Below are 12942 nucleotides of genomic sequence, written 5' to 3'. Positions count from 1 at the left end.
GGATGTATTCCCGTGTTCCCTTGCTTTGCAACAAGGTACGTCACGTTTGGAGGAGTGGAGGTCCCACGAAGGATTCCCCGCGCCACGAAGGCTCACCCTATTCTCCGGAGCCTATCCCACGAAGGAATAGCTCACTCACTTGTGGTAGACTTTGAGGTAGCCTCCAAACCTTCACAATCTTGCCCGGAGCAAATCCACAGCCCGGATGCTTCCGGACTCCTCTTGCCTACCTAGGGTTTCCAAGGAACCCTAGGAAGCAAGCTTCTCAATGAATACAAGGGGGGAATGAGATTTGGCTTGGTAGAACGGTAGATCGGGTCCTCCTCTAATGATTCCCCGGAGGGATTTGAGTTTGGGTGGAGGAGGAGGGAGATCTGAGGCTTTTGGTGTTTCTAGCAATGGAGTAAGAGAGAGAGAGCTCAAGAATAGCTTGTAGTGTAGTGCCTAACCGTTCAGAGGTAGGAGAAGACCTATTTATAGTGTTCTTCGAAATACGGCCGTTGGTCACTTGCCACATCAGCAGATTCTTCGAGAAACCCGGTCAACCGGAATTGGCGCCGGACAGGCCGGTCCACAGCCCGGTCAGACCGGGCCACGGCCATCGGCCGGTTTCCAACCGGAGCTGGGACCGGGACTTGACCGGGCAGGCTTCTGGGCTTACTGGATGTCGCCCGGATGTCACAGGCGCAGAATCCGGTTGCTGACCGGGCCGCTCGGTCAGGAGCCCGGTCAGACCGGGCCGTGGACCGGAGCGGCCGGTTCGAAACCGGGCTGGTGACCGGACGCACACCGGAGAGCTTCTCTTCTTTACTGGAACTTGCCCGGATGGCACCGGTTCTGGGTCCGGTTGGTGACCGGGCTGCCCGGCGCCAGGGCCGGTCCGACCGGATCTGTGACCGGCCAGGCTCAGAAAAACTAGCTGATTTTTCGTCGAATTGGGGGGGTCTCCCGTTGCCTTTTGTTCCATTGCTACACCATCATACCTCTTTGGCTAATACCTGAAAGTCATCTTGTAGGCATGTATTAGTCCAAATACTCTAGCACGGTGTCATAGATACCAAAATAATGGATAAGGGTAAAATACCCTTACAATCTCCCCCTTTTTGGTATACGATGACAAACCGAGCTAGAGTAACACATAGATATTATGATAAGCTCTAAACCTTGATTCCATATAAGATATTACGACAGCTCCCCCATAATGTGTGCACTTGGAGAATTTGCGTTTGAATGCAAAGTGCACCATTTGTGGAATATGAGAAGCTCCCCCAATATCTTTAGGAAACAAGCATGGTATGGACAAGGATATCAACATATATAAGCATAAAGCATGATTATCCATAAAGCATGATTATCCTAACATAGAGTAGCACACATAATAGTCGTCCATACATATCCATACATGAATTATTCAAAGTAGCAAATGGTTCTTGAGAAATCAAAGCAAATACGCACAAGCCATATAAAATCCAAATAAAGCAACTCCCATGGCTTGTGATAATCAAAGAACCCCGTGATTCTAGACTCTACTCTCTTCTCCCCCTTTGGCATCGGAACACCAAAAAGGCGAAGAAAAGAGGAGAGATGCTAGCGTCCCATCAATAGAACTCGTGCCCCGCGGATGGAGAGCTGCCATCACCATCCCCATCGTCATCCTCTTCATCATCATCCTCTTCATCATCATCCTCATTACCGTCATCATCCTCTTCATCATCATCATCAGCAGGAGGTGCATGAGCAAATCTAGGAGTAGGACCACCAAAGTACAGAGAAGGATCAAAGTTCTGGAACATCTCATCTGTGAGAAGAGGCATCTCCCAGTCCGGTGCATGGACAGGCTCCAACTCAGGGCCAGGAGGAGGGATAGGCACATTCCTAGCAGCCATGAACTCATTTTGGCGCCTCCTTGTCTCTTGGTTCAAAGAGAGACTTTGATGTGCAACATCATTTGTATTTTTGCACATCTGCCATAAGCGAGAGAAGAACCGTGCGACACCACGCTGTGGGCGACGAGAGGAGCTGGAGCTAGCATGGTCATGGCGTGCCTTGGACCGGCGCTCAGAAGGCATCATTTCAGAACATCCGGGTTATCACCTTGAGCAGGTACTTTGAACGCTTCCATCCTGACCCGCTCACCTAAAGTATTGAGAGGTGCGGGCACAACCTTGTTGATGAGCAGCTGAACGTACTGGGCAAGATTAGGAGTCAACCTCTCGCGAACACAGCGCCGTAACTCGCAGTAGATGAGATCACAGCCATCAATAGGTTGCCGGTGCTCAGGGAGACAGTAGTACATCAAGTTCAGATGATATGCACGGCATTCACTTGTATCGCCGGACTTGCTGATGAGAGTCTCACGGAAGAGCTTGGCAAGTAAGAGGTAGGAGTAGTACATCCCGGAGATGGTGGGAGGTCCAGGTGGGTTCGGCGGATAGCAACCAGCAATGTCCCCACGGTTGAACCTGCTGAGAATATATCTTGAAGCCAGAAGTACGCCCTCCACCAAACCCCAATGCTTCACAGAAATCAAGATAGTTGCAAGTGTATTTCTGTTTGCCAGTCATCCAAGTCATAGTCCGAGCTGCATCATCATGGAAAAAGACTGTGCAGTGAAACTGTCTCACCAAGGTTGGACAATAGCACCCATCAGTAGGTGTCAAGCACATAAGATCATACAATCCCATCCGCCTCAAGGTCGCAACCACAAAGCGGAACTTGGTGGCTTCATACATTCCAATGACATCCTTGATGGCCTTGGGCATAACAATGGTGCCTTTCTTCATGTGCTCGCGGGAGTCATAGAAGTCATCCCACATGACTTGCCGTGTGTTGGTCCGTAAAAATTGATCTCCCCCTGTGTAAGTGGGTTCCGCAAAGCGATAGGGGTTGGACTCTACGAGTCGTCTCCATGCCCCAATATGCACATTACCAACATGGAAATGCAGCGTACCTCATCACCATCTGTCTTTGCCTCTTTATCTTTCCTCTTATTGGCAGATTTCTTGATTCTGCCTCCAGTTGAGCTGCCACCTCTCGTAGTCTGAGGAGCACGACCAGTGGAGCGCCGTGGTGGAACCCCGGAGCGCCTCCCTCTCTTGGCAACATGGCCAAGGTCCGCATCAGTCCATTCATCACCTGTGAATCAGCATAATAGGGCGAGGATAGCAAAGAGGTAAGTGTACATGTCATCAGCATATGTGAGGAAACCAAAAGCATAGCCTATATTCAAGTGTCTCGACGAGATCATGCGAAAAAGCTGGGCGAGCCGGCGCAGGAGCCGGTCCGACCGGACGACAGACCGGACGAGCCGGTTGGCCATCCGGTTGACCGGGCTGTGCGCCGGACCAGCCGGTCGAGAGACCGGTCGACCGGGCTGTGGACCGGATCATGCTGAGTTGTGATGTTTGCCCAGAAATTCGACATAAAATCATGCAAAACTCACAAACTTGAACATAGATTATACCAGGAGAGTGAACAATGTGCATAGGAGGGGTGTGACACTCTAGGTGGCATGAGGACTTACTAACCCTAACCCTAACCCTAACTTTTCTCAACTTTCCTCAATAATGAGCAATGTGGGAGGGAAAGCAAGAGGGAGAGGGATAGGGAGAAAGATTTACCCGAAGACATTGTCCTCTTGGCCCAAGTGAGCAAGAAGAACTCGTGAAGAAGGCTTGAGGACCAAATCCCCACGATCTCTCAAACGAGCTTGAGAGGGACCAAATCCTTTGGTGAAGGTGCTTGAGAGATCCCGATCTATGGTTGTGTGAAGTTTGGGGAGAATCTAGTGGGGGAAAGTGCCTAGGATGTGGTGGAGATGGTGGAGGCGGCGGCCATGGAGGTTTGAGAGGTGGGGGATAATGAGGAAGAAGATCCCCAAGGGGTATCCTCTTCAAAACATAACAGCACGCACGGCCGGTCGGACGCCCGGTCGACCGGGCCAGTGACCGGACGATCCGGCGCACAGGCCGGTCCGACCGGGCCAGTGACCGGCCAGAGTCAATTTTCCCAAAAATGTGTCATTTTGCCTCATTTTGCCCCTAATCTTTGTGTAAATGTGTGTGAGTGCTCATATGATGACATGTACATATAGATAGATAGATGATGATGAGATGAGCATAGACATGGGGTTGGAAAACACAAAGTTCTCTAGGCATACCCATTGGAGTGAAAATGCAAACATGATACAAATAGCTACAATGGGCATGATTCGAAGTATATCAAGAATCATAAGAGCATTTTGAAATAGTTTTTGCAATAAGATCATTTGGCCTTATATAGTCAAATCAGGTTGGAATGAAGGCTCAATGAGGGGCGGGGGATTACTCCCCCTATGTGAAAGCGCAAATGTCATGAGACCTCGAAGAGACATGCTTGGGTCCATATAATGATATTGGGTCTATTTATGTTGCACACATAGGTATGCATCATACCAAGATATGGTAGAATGACTATCCCCATATGTGCTATGCCTCTAAGCTAGATAGCAAGATAAATGCAAGAATATAGTGCAAGAAGTTAATCAATCCAAGTTTTTAGGATCAAGAATACCAAGTTCTCCTCTCAAGTTAACAAAGCGGGCTTCATCCAAAGGCTTAGTGAAAATATCCGCCAACTGGTAGGTTGTTCCCACATGAGTGAGATCAATATCCTTATTGGCAACATGATCACGTAGGAAGTGATGGCGAATGTCAATATGTTTGGTGCGACAATGTTGAACCGGGTTGTTGGCGATCTTTATTGCACTTTCATTGTCACAAAGAAGAGGCACCGTACCAAGAGACACACCATAGTCTTTCAAGGTTTGCTTCATCCATAACAATTGAGTGCAACAAGATGCCGCGGATATGTATTCGGCTTCGGCGGTGGATAGGGCGGTGGAGTTTTGTTTCTTGGATGACCAACTCACCAATGACCGACCAATAAATTGGCAAGCCCCGGAGGTAGACTTCCGATCAACCTTATCACCGGCCCAATCGGAATCCGAATAGCCAATGAGTTCAAAGGTTGACCCCTTTGGATACCATAGCCCGAGAGTAGGAGTGAGAACAAGGTATCTTAGTATCCGTTTGACCGCCACTAAATGGCTCTCCTTGGGAGCGGATTGAAAACGAGCACACATCCCTACACTTAGCATGATATCCGGCCTAGAGGCACAAAGGTAGAGCAAGGATCCTATCATGGAGCGGTATACCTTTATGTCCACATCCTTCTCACCGTCACATGAACCAAGTTGCCCCTTTACGGGCATGGGTGTCTTCATTGGACTTGCATTGGTCATGTTGAATTTCTTGAGCATGTCCTTCACATACTTTTCTTGAGAGATGAAGGTGCCTTTTGCAAGTTGCCTCACTTGGAAGCCTAGAAAGAACTTCAACTCTCCCATCATGGACATCTCAAATTTCCTAGTCATCAGTAGCTCAAAAGCTTTGTTATGATTGGGGTTAGTTCCACCAAAAATAATATCATCAACATATATTTGACATATAAAGAGGCCACCCCCTTTAACCCGCTTGGTGAAAAGGGTGGAATCGACCGTACCCATGCAAAACCCATCATGTAGTAAGAAATCCCTAAGGAACTCATACCAAGCACGTGGAGCTTGCTTGAGACCGTAGAGTGCCTTATGGAGTAAATACACGTGGTTGGGTCGGCATGGGTCTTCGAAACCCGGGGTTGAGCCACATATGCGGTTTCTTTTAGGGGACCATTCAAAAATGCACTTTTCACATCCATTTGATATAATTTGAAATTGTGGAAAGATGCAAATGCAAGCAAAAGACGAATAGCTTCAAGACGGGCTACCGGCGCAAAGGTATCCTCAAAATCCATACCTTCTATTTGGGTAAACCCTTGCGCCACTAACCTTGCTTTGTTTCGTATAACAATGCCATTCTCATCTTGCTTGTTCTTGAATACCCATTTGGTCCCAATGACATTGATGCGATGATCCTTGGGTCTCTCAACTAGAGACCATACTTCATTACGAGTGAAACACTCCAATTCTTCTTGCATGGCAATTACCCAATCCGGATCGACCAAGGCTTCATGTACCTTAAGTGGTTCAAAACTAGACACAAAAGCATGATGTTGACAATAAGTGATAAGTAATGCATGGTGTCTACGAGTTACCACTCCTCTTGAGATGCTACCAAGGACTTGATCCATTTTCATGTCACTTGCCCTTGTAGCGGCCTTGATCTTCCGAACGGTTCCTTCATGATCAATGAATTCATCTCTTGCTAGTACTTGATCATGAGGGACCACTTGAGCTTGATCATGAGTTGAGGATGTTTCTTGATCGTCATCATGATCTTGCTCCATGGAATGAGGGTCTTCTTCTTGTTCTTCGGATTGAGACTCATCTTGAGTGGAGGGTGGTTCTTGAGTTGCACTTGATGGTTCGGCTTGAGTTGAGCTAGGCTCTACTTGTGGCGTGCTTGAGACATCTACTCCATCATCTTGATCATCATTATGAACCTCCATGGGCCGGATGTGTCCAATGCCCATTTGCTTGATGGCACTAGATGGATCAACATCATTACCTGCAACACATGGAACAACTTGCTCCACTTGGGAGCCATTATCCTCCAAGAACACCACGTCACAAGATACTTCAATAGTCCCGGAGGACCGGTTGTAGTATCTATAGGCGTGAGAGTTCTCCGCATATCCAACAAATATACCCTTTATGGTTCTAGTTTCAAATTTACCGAGCTTTCCTTTGTTGTTCTTAACAAGGCATTTGCATCCAAAGACACGAATATACATGACATTAGGCTTGTTACCGGTAAGGAGCTCGTATGGGGTTTTATTGTGGAGGGGACGGAGGAAGAGCCGGTTGGAGTAGTGGACGGCCGTAGAGATGGCTTCTCCCCAAAAGTTGTGGGGTGAGTTGAATTCACTCAACATGGTTCTTGCCATCTCAATGATAGTCCGGTTCTTCCTTTCAACAACGCCGTTTTGTTGAGGGGTGTATGGCGCCGAAAACTCATGCTTGATGCCCTCATCATCCACAAACTCTTGCATAGTGTAGTTCTTGAACTCGGTGCCATTGTCGGTCCTAATTGCCTTGATCTCGGATTCATACATACGTTGAGCTTTCTTGGCGAAGGTGATGAACTCTCTATGGGTCTCGTCCTTAGACTTAAGGAGAAAGACCCAAGAGTATCTTGAGTAATCATCAACAATGACAAGTCCATACTTGCTTCCACCAAGAGTATCATAGTGTGATGGCCCAAAGAGGTCCAAATGAAGGAGCTCCAAAGGCCTAGATGTGGTAACAATACTCTTGATGGGATGCTTCTTCTTGAGTTGCTTTCCGGCTACACATGCACTACAAACACGATCTTTCTCAAAAGAAACACCGGTTAGTCCCACAATATGCTCACCCTTTAGGAGTTGTTTAAGATTCCTCATGTTAACATGACCAAGGCGGCGATGCCACAACCATCCTTCGTCATGCTTGGCCGCCATTAGACATGTGGAGAAGGAGGGGCTCTCTTTCGAGAGGTCAACCACATAAAGGTTGTTCTCCACAAATCCAACAAGGACCAATTTGAGATTGTCACTCCTAAAGACTTGCACATAATATTTAGTGAAATATGAATTGTACCCGGCATCGGCAAGATGATATATAGAAAGTAAGTTGTAGCCAAGGTGTTCAACAAGCATAACCGTCTCAAGGCACAAGTCCTTAGAGATTTCTACCTTGCCATACCCAAGTACCTTTCCCTTTGAGTTGTCACCAAAGGTAATGCTTGACTTCTTCTGGATATCTTCAATGAATTGATCAAGCACACCTTTTCCTCCGGTCATATGATTTGTGCATCCACTATCAAACACCCATTTTGGACCACCGGAGGAATACCCCTACAAAATCAAGTAGAGGATTTAGGAACCCATCGATTAATGGGTTCCTTTGCAATGGCAACAATATCTTTTGGTACCCAAATTGAGTACTCTCTATAAGCATAGCCATTAGGAGGGCCAACATAGTTAGCATAGACATCACCATAATAATCAACAAATAATGCATAGTGATCGTTTGGCCCCGTGTGGGCACCACTAGTGGCTTTGCCCTTTGAGGCTTTGCCATTGTTAGTGACCTTCTTGTTCTTATCTTGAGCGGGTTTCTCCTTCTTGTAGTTGTTCTTCTTGTGGGACTTGGGAGTATATCCAAGTCCATACTTTTGATTGTTTGACCTTTGCTTGCTCAAGAGGTCATCCAATCCCATCCTGTTCTTGGCGGTGGTGAACTTTGCAAGTTCCTTTGTTAGCCTAACATTTTCCTCAAGAATAGATGCTTGCTCACAAGAAGATTCATTAGGATGATAGTCAAGACCATATTTGGTCACCAAGGACTCAAGATATGCATTGGTCTCAACATGCAAAGAAAGTTCCTCTTGTAAACGAACATGTTCCTCAACAAGTTTAGCATGCTCACTAGTAAAGGAAATGGAGGGACAAGCAAGCTTTTCAACATCAATGGAATCCTTTATTGATCCAAGAGCCTTTTTGTAGGATTCTTGAAGTAGATCATGATTCTCTCCAAGTTTCTTGAGCTCATCCTTGACAAGCTTGTTAGCTCTTTCAAGGTGGTCAAGATCCCTAGTGAGAGAAGCATGAGCAACTTCAAGTTTCTCCTTTGAAGCATTGAGCTCTTGGGTCTATAATTGAGCCCTATCAATAGTTTCTAGGTCCTTAACTTTATCAAGTTCATAAGTTTCAATTTGTTGCTTAAGGCCTTGAGATATGCACCTTTCGGTTTTTAGCTCTTGTCTTAGGAGATCGAATCTCCGTTCCTTCTCATTCAATTGATATTCTAATTCCTCAATGGACTCATCCTTTTCTTTGAGTGAGTCCATCAAGAAATCAAACTTGACAAGAGCTTCACCACGAAGGGTGCATCTAACATCATAGAGTTCCTTAAGCATAATTAATTCTTCTTGATCTTCGTTTTCATCATCAAGAACACTAGATAGGGAAGGTGGAGGTTCCATTACCTTGGTTTCCCTTGCCATAAGACAAGAGCCAATGATTGGAGAGGAGGGAGAGTCATCGGAGTCATCATCTTGAGTTGTTCTTGCCATGAAGGAAGAGCCAACATCATTCTCCGTGGAGTAATCTTTGGAGTAGTCATATGTGAAGAGTGACCCGGGCTTAGAGTAAGCTAAACCGGCCACTCGCCTCCTTCTCCTCATCTTCCTCTTCTTCATCGGACAAGTACTCGGCCCCAACAAAAGCTCTTCCCTTGTTCTTCTTGTACCGATCGTTGATTGGGTTCGGCTTCAATCTTGGCTTGACCCCTTTGATGAACTTTGGCTTGTCTACCCTTTTCTCATAAGGGCACTCATTTGCAAAGTGGTTATCTTCATCACAATTGTAGCAAGTTCTCTTCTTCTTCTTGTCATTGAGGAGCATTGGGAACTTTGCCTTGTACTTCTTGGCAAAGAAAGCAAAGTCGGTAGCAATGTCACTAGTTGAAGTCATCTCTTCATCTTCTCCAATCTCATAGTCTTCTTTGCTTTCATGGTCGGCTCTAGCTTTGAGAGCAAGGTTGTGTGACGCTTCATGGTTGTGTGAGGCTTCATCAACACGGTTCATTGCCTTGAGCCTCTTTCCGGCTTTGGCCATGCTTTCATTGGCGGCCACATAGGAGACTAGATCATCGGAGTTGAGATCGGCACTCTTGGTCATGATTTGCAAGTTGAGTCCAAGGTTGGTGTCTTCTTGTTTGACGGCAATCATAGCAATGACCTTGGATTTTATGAAGGCTTCGTTCATCTCAAATCCGTCATTATACTTCTCAACACCAAGTCCCTTGACCCTTACTTTCAGAGCACCAAGCCTAGCATAGGCATCAAATATGGATTCTCCATCTCGAATCATGAATTGGTAGGCCTCTTGCTTTGCGGTCTCATAGAGAGCTGATTGGATCAAATCGGTTCCCTCTTGGAGTACTACGATCCGATCCCACAACTCTTTAGCGGAGACAATGTCATCGACTTGATCAAGAAGCTTGCGGTTGATGCCACTTCTAATCTTGTCACGTGCGGATGCATTGAGTTGATTTGTAGAACTCGGTGGAGGTCAACCGAGTAGGATCTTGTGGCTCCCGATGTCCATGAACAATGAGCTCCCATAGCTCCACACTGCAGCTGCGAATATGAGATTCCATAGTAGATTTCCAATGTGAAAAGTGAGTTCCATCGTAATGGGGAACGGTCCCACTATGGTTTATATGAGGCATGGGTGAAGTGTTTCTAGGATAGTCATGGTTAACATCATGGTAGGATTCCTTAGAGGCCGAAGCCCCACTAGAAGTTCCTCCCGCAGTTAGGTTCTTAAGCATGGCGCTCATTTACGCCATTTGGTTTTGTAGCTCATCCTCCTTTTTCTTCTTCTCGGCCTCATATGCCAAGAATCTAGATTTCATCTCTTTAACCGAAAGGTTAGAGTCTTCATCTAGACCCTCGAAGAGTTTATCCATCTCACTCTTAAGGCGGTGAAGCCCTTAATAAGAGTCCAGGCTCTGATACCAATTGAAAGTATAGAGATGGTAAACCTAGAGGGGGGGTGAATAGGTTTCTACAAATTTTAATTCTTTCTTTGCAATATTAGGCTTTGCGGAATATAAAGATGAGCCTAATGCAAACTAGGTGAAGCAACCTATATGAGGATACAACTAACTCGAGCACGAAGGCTCTCACAGCGATTAAATCACAAGTAAGGAGTTCGGTTAGAGATAACCGATAGCACGCGGAGACGAGGATGTATTCCCGTGTTCCCTTGCTTTGCAACAAGGTACGTCACGTTTGGAGGAGTGGAGGTCCCACGAAGGATTCCCCGCGCCACGAAGGCTCACCCTATTCTCCGGAGCCTATCCCACGAAGGAATAGCTCACTCACTTGTGGTAGACTTTGAGGTAGCCTCCAAACCTTCACAATCTTGCCCGGAGCAAATCCACAGCCCGGATGCTTCCGGACTCCTCTTGCCTACCTAGGGTTTCCAAGGAACCCTAGGAAGCAAGCTTCTCAATGAATACAAGGGGGGAATGAGATTTGGCTTGGTAGAACGGTAGATCGGGTCCTCCTCTAATGATTCCCCGGAGGGATTTGAGTTTGGGTGGAGGAGGAGGGAGATCTGAGGCTTTTGGTGTTTCTAGCAATGGAGTAAGAGAGAGAGAGCTCAAGAATAGCTTGTAGTGTAGTGCCTAACCGTTCAGAGGTAGGAGAAGACCTATTTATAGTGTTCTTCGAAATACGGCCGTTGGTCACTTGCCACATCAGCAGATTCTTCGAGAAACCCGGTCAACCGGAATTGGCGCCGGACAGGCCGGTCCACAGCCCGGTCAGACCGGGCCACAGACCGGGCCGGCCGGTTTCCAACCGGAGCTGGGACCGGGACTTGACCGGGCAGGCTTCTGGGCTTACTGGATGTCGCCCGGATGTCACAGACGCAGAATCCGGTTGCTGACCGGGCCGCTCGGTCAGGAGCCCGGTCAGACCGGGTCGTGGACCGGAGCGGCCGGTTCGAAACCGGGCTGGTGACCGGACGCACACCGGAGAGCTTCTCTTCTTTACTGGAACTTGCCCGGATGGCACCGGTTCTGGGTCCGGTTGGTGACCGGGCTGCCGGCGCAGTAGGCCGGTCCGACCGGATCTGTGGCCAGCCGGGCTCGTAAAAACTAGCTGATTTTTCGTCGAATTGGGGGGGTCTCCCGTTGCCTTTTGTTCCATTGCTACACCATCATACCTCTTTGGCTAATACCTGAAAGTCATCTTGTAGGCATGTATTAGTCCAAATACTCTAGCACGGTGTCATAGATACCAAAATAATGGATAAGGGTAAAATACCCTTACACTAGTGGTTGTGAAAGAAACTGGAGCACATTTGAATCGGTCAGTAAAATTAGTTACCTATTCTATCTGATTTAATAACAGTCTTAACACTTTGTAATCTGATTTCTAGATCCACACTAAGAAAAGGAATATGCTAACAACAGAAAGGATGGATATGTTAACCAACATTCAGTTTAACAACCGGATGTTGTCCAAGAAGGAGAGACGCAGCCGGAGCAAGTCCTACGAGGTCCTCCTAGCTGCTAGCTGCTGATGCATCTGAAGCTCAGGGATTCCTTTTTGAGGGAGGAGATGCACACGCACTGATGGTGTTTCATGATCCAGATGAGGGCTACATCCCTGGTACAAACATACCATGGAGTGTGCTTGGAGAAGCTGTTGGAGCTGACGAACAACTTCAGCCTCGTAGAAGTGCAAGGGTGGTTAGAGAGATAAATGAAGAAGAGTGGGAATCAACATTGAAGATGGAGAGGAGGAAGACATCGATTTTGATGATGATGAAGCAGAAGATGATATCAGGGAAGTGGCTGGCTTTTAGTGAGAAGTGTGCCGAGGAAATGACATAGTGTCACCATTTATCTTTATTTTGCTGGGTTGTAATGAACTTATTTATGCATTCCGTGTGTTAGTATTCTACTATTCGTCCCTGAAACTCTCTTGAGATGTAATCAAGTTTGGTACTACTTGGCTAGTTGACTTGCTATTCTTTATATGGTGTATCTTGTCTCTTGTTTTTCTATTGTGTTGTTTTCTACTGCTGTGTTGGTGCAGTGCTCAAATGCAGCAGACCTGCGAGATGCATGTCCATGCTTATCTTGGTGCTTGTTTTAAATTTAAGTTACCTACTTACGATATTTTGTGATTGCAATTTCCTAAGTCAAGTTCTAAATCCTAAACTAACCACTGTTGTACTGATCCGCAGGGAGTATGCCGTATACAAGTGACAATTTAGCTTTAGAAGAAGAAGACAAAGAAATCGATGTAAGCTTTCTTTATTCCACTATTATGTCCAAATTATACTTGTTATTTGGCCTGAAATTCCTAATTTTTGGTCTCACCGTTGATTAAGTCAAGAACG

The sequence above is a fragment of the Lolium perenne genome, chromosome 3, assembly GCF_019359855.2.
Source record: "Lolium perenne isolate Kyuss_39 chromosome 3, Kyuss_2.0, whole genome shotgun sequence".
In the NCBI taxonomy this organism is placed as follows: Eukaryota; Viridiplantae; Streptophyta; class Magnoliopsida; order Poales; family Poaceae; genus Lolium; species Lolium perenne.
This window is presented reverse-complemented; position numbering follows the sequence as displayed.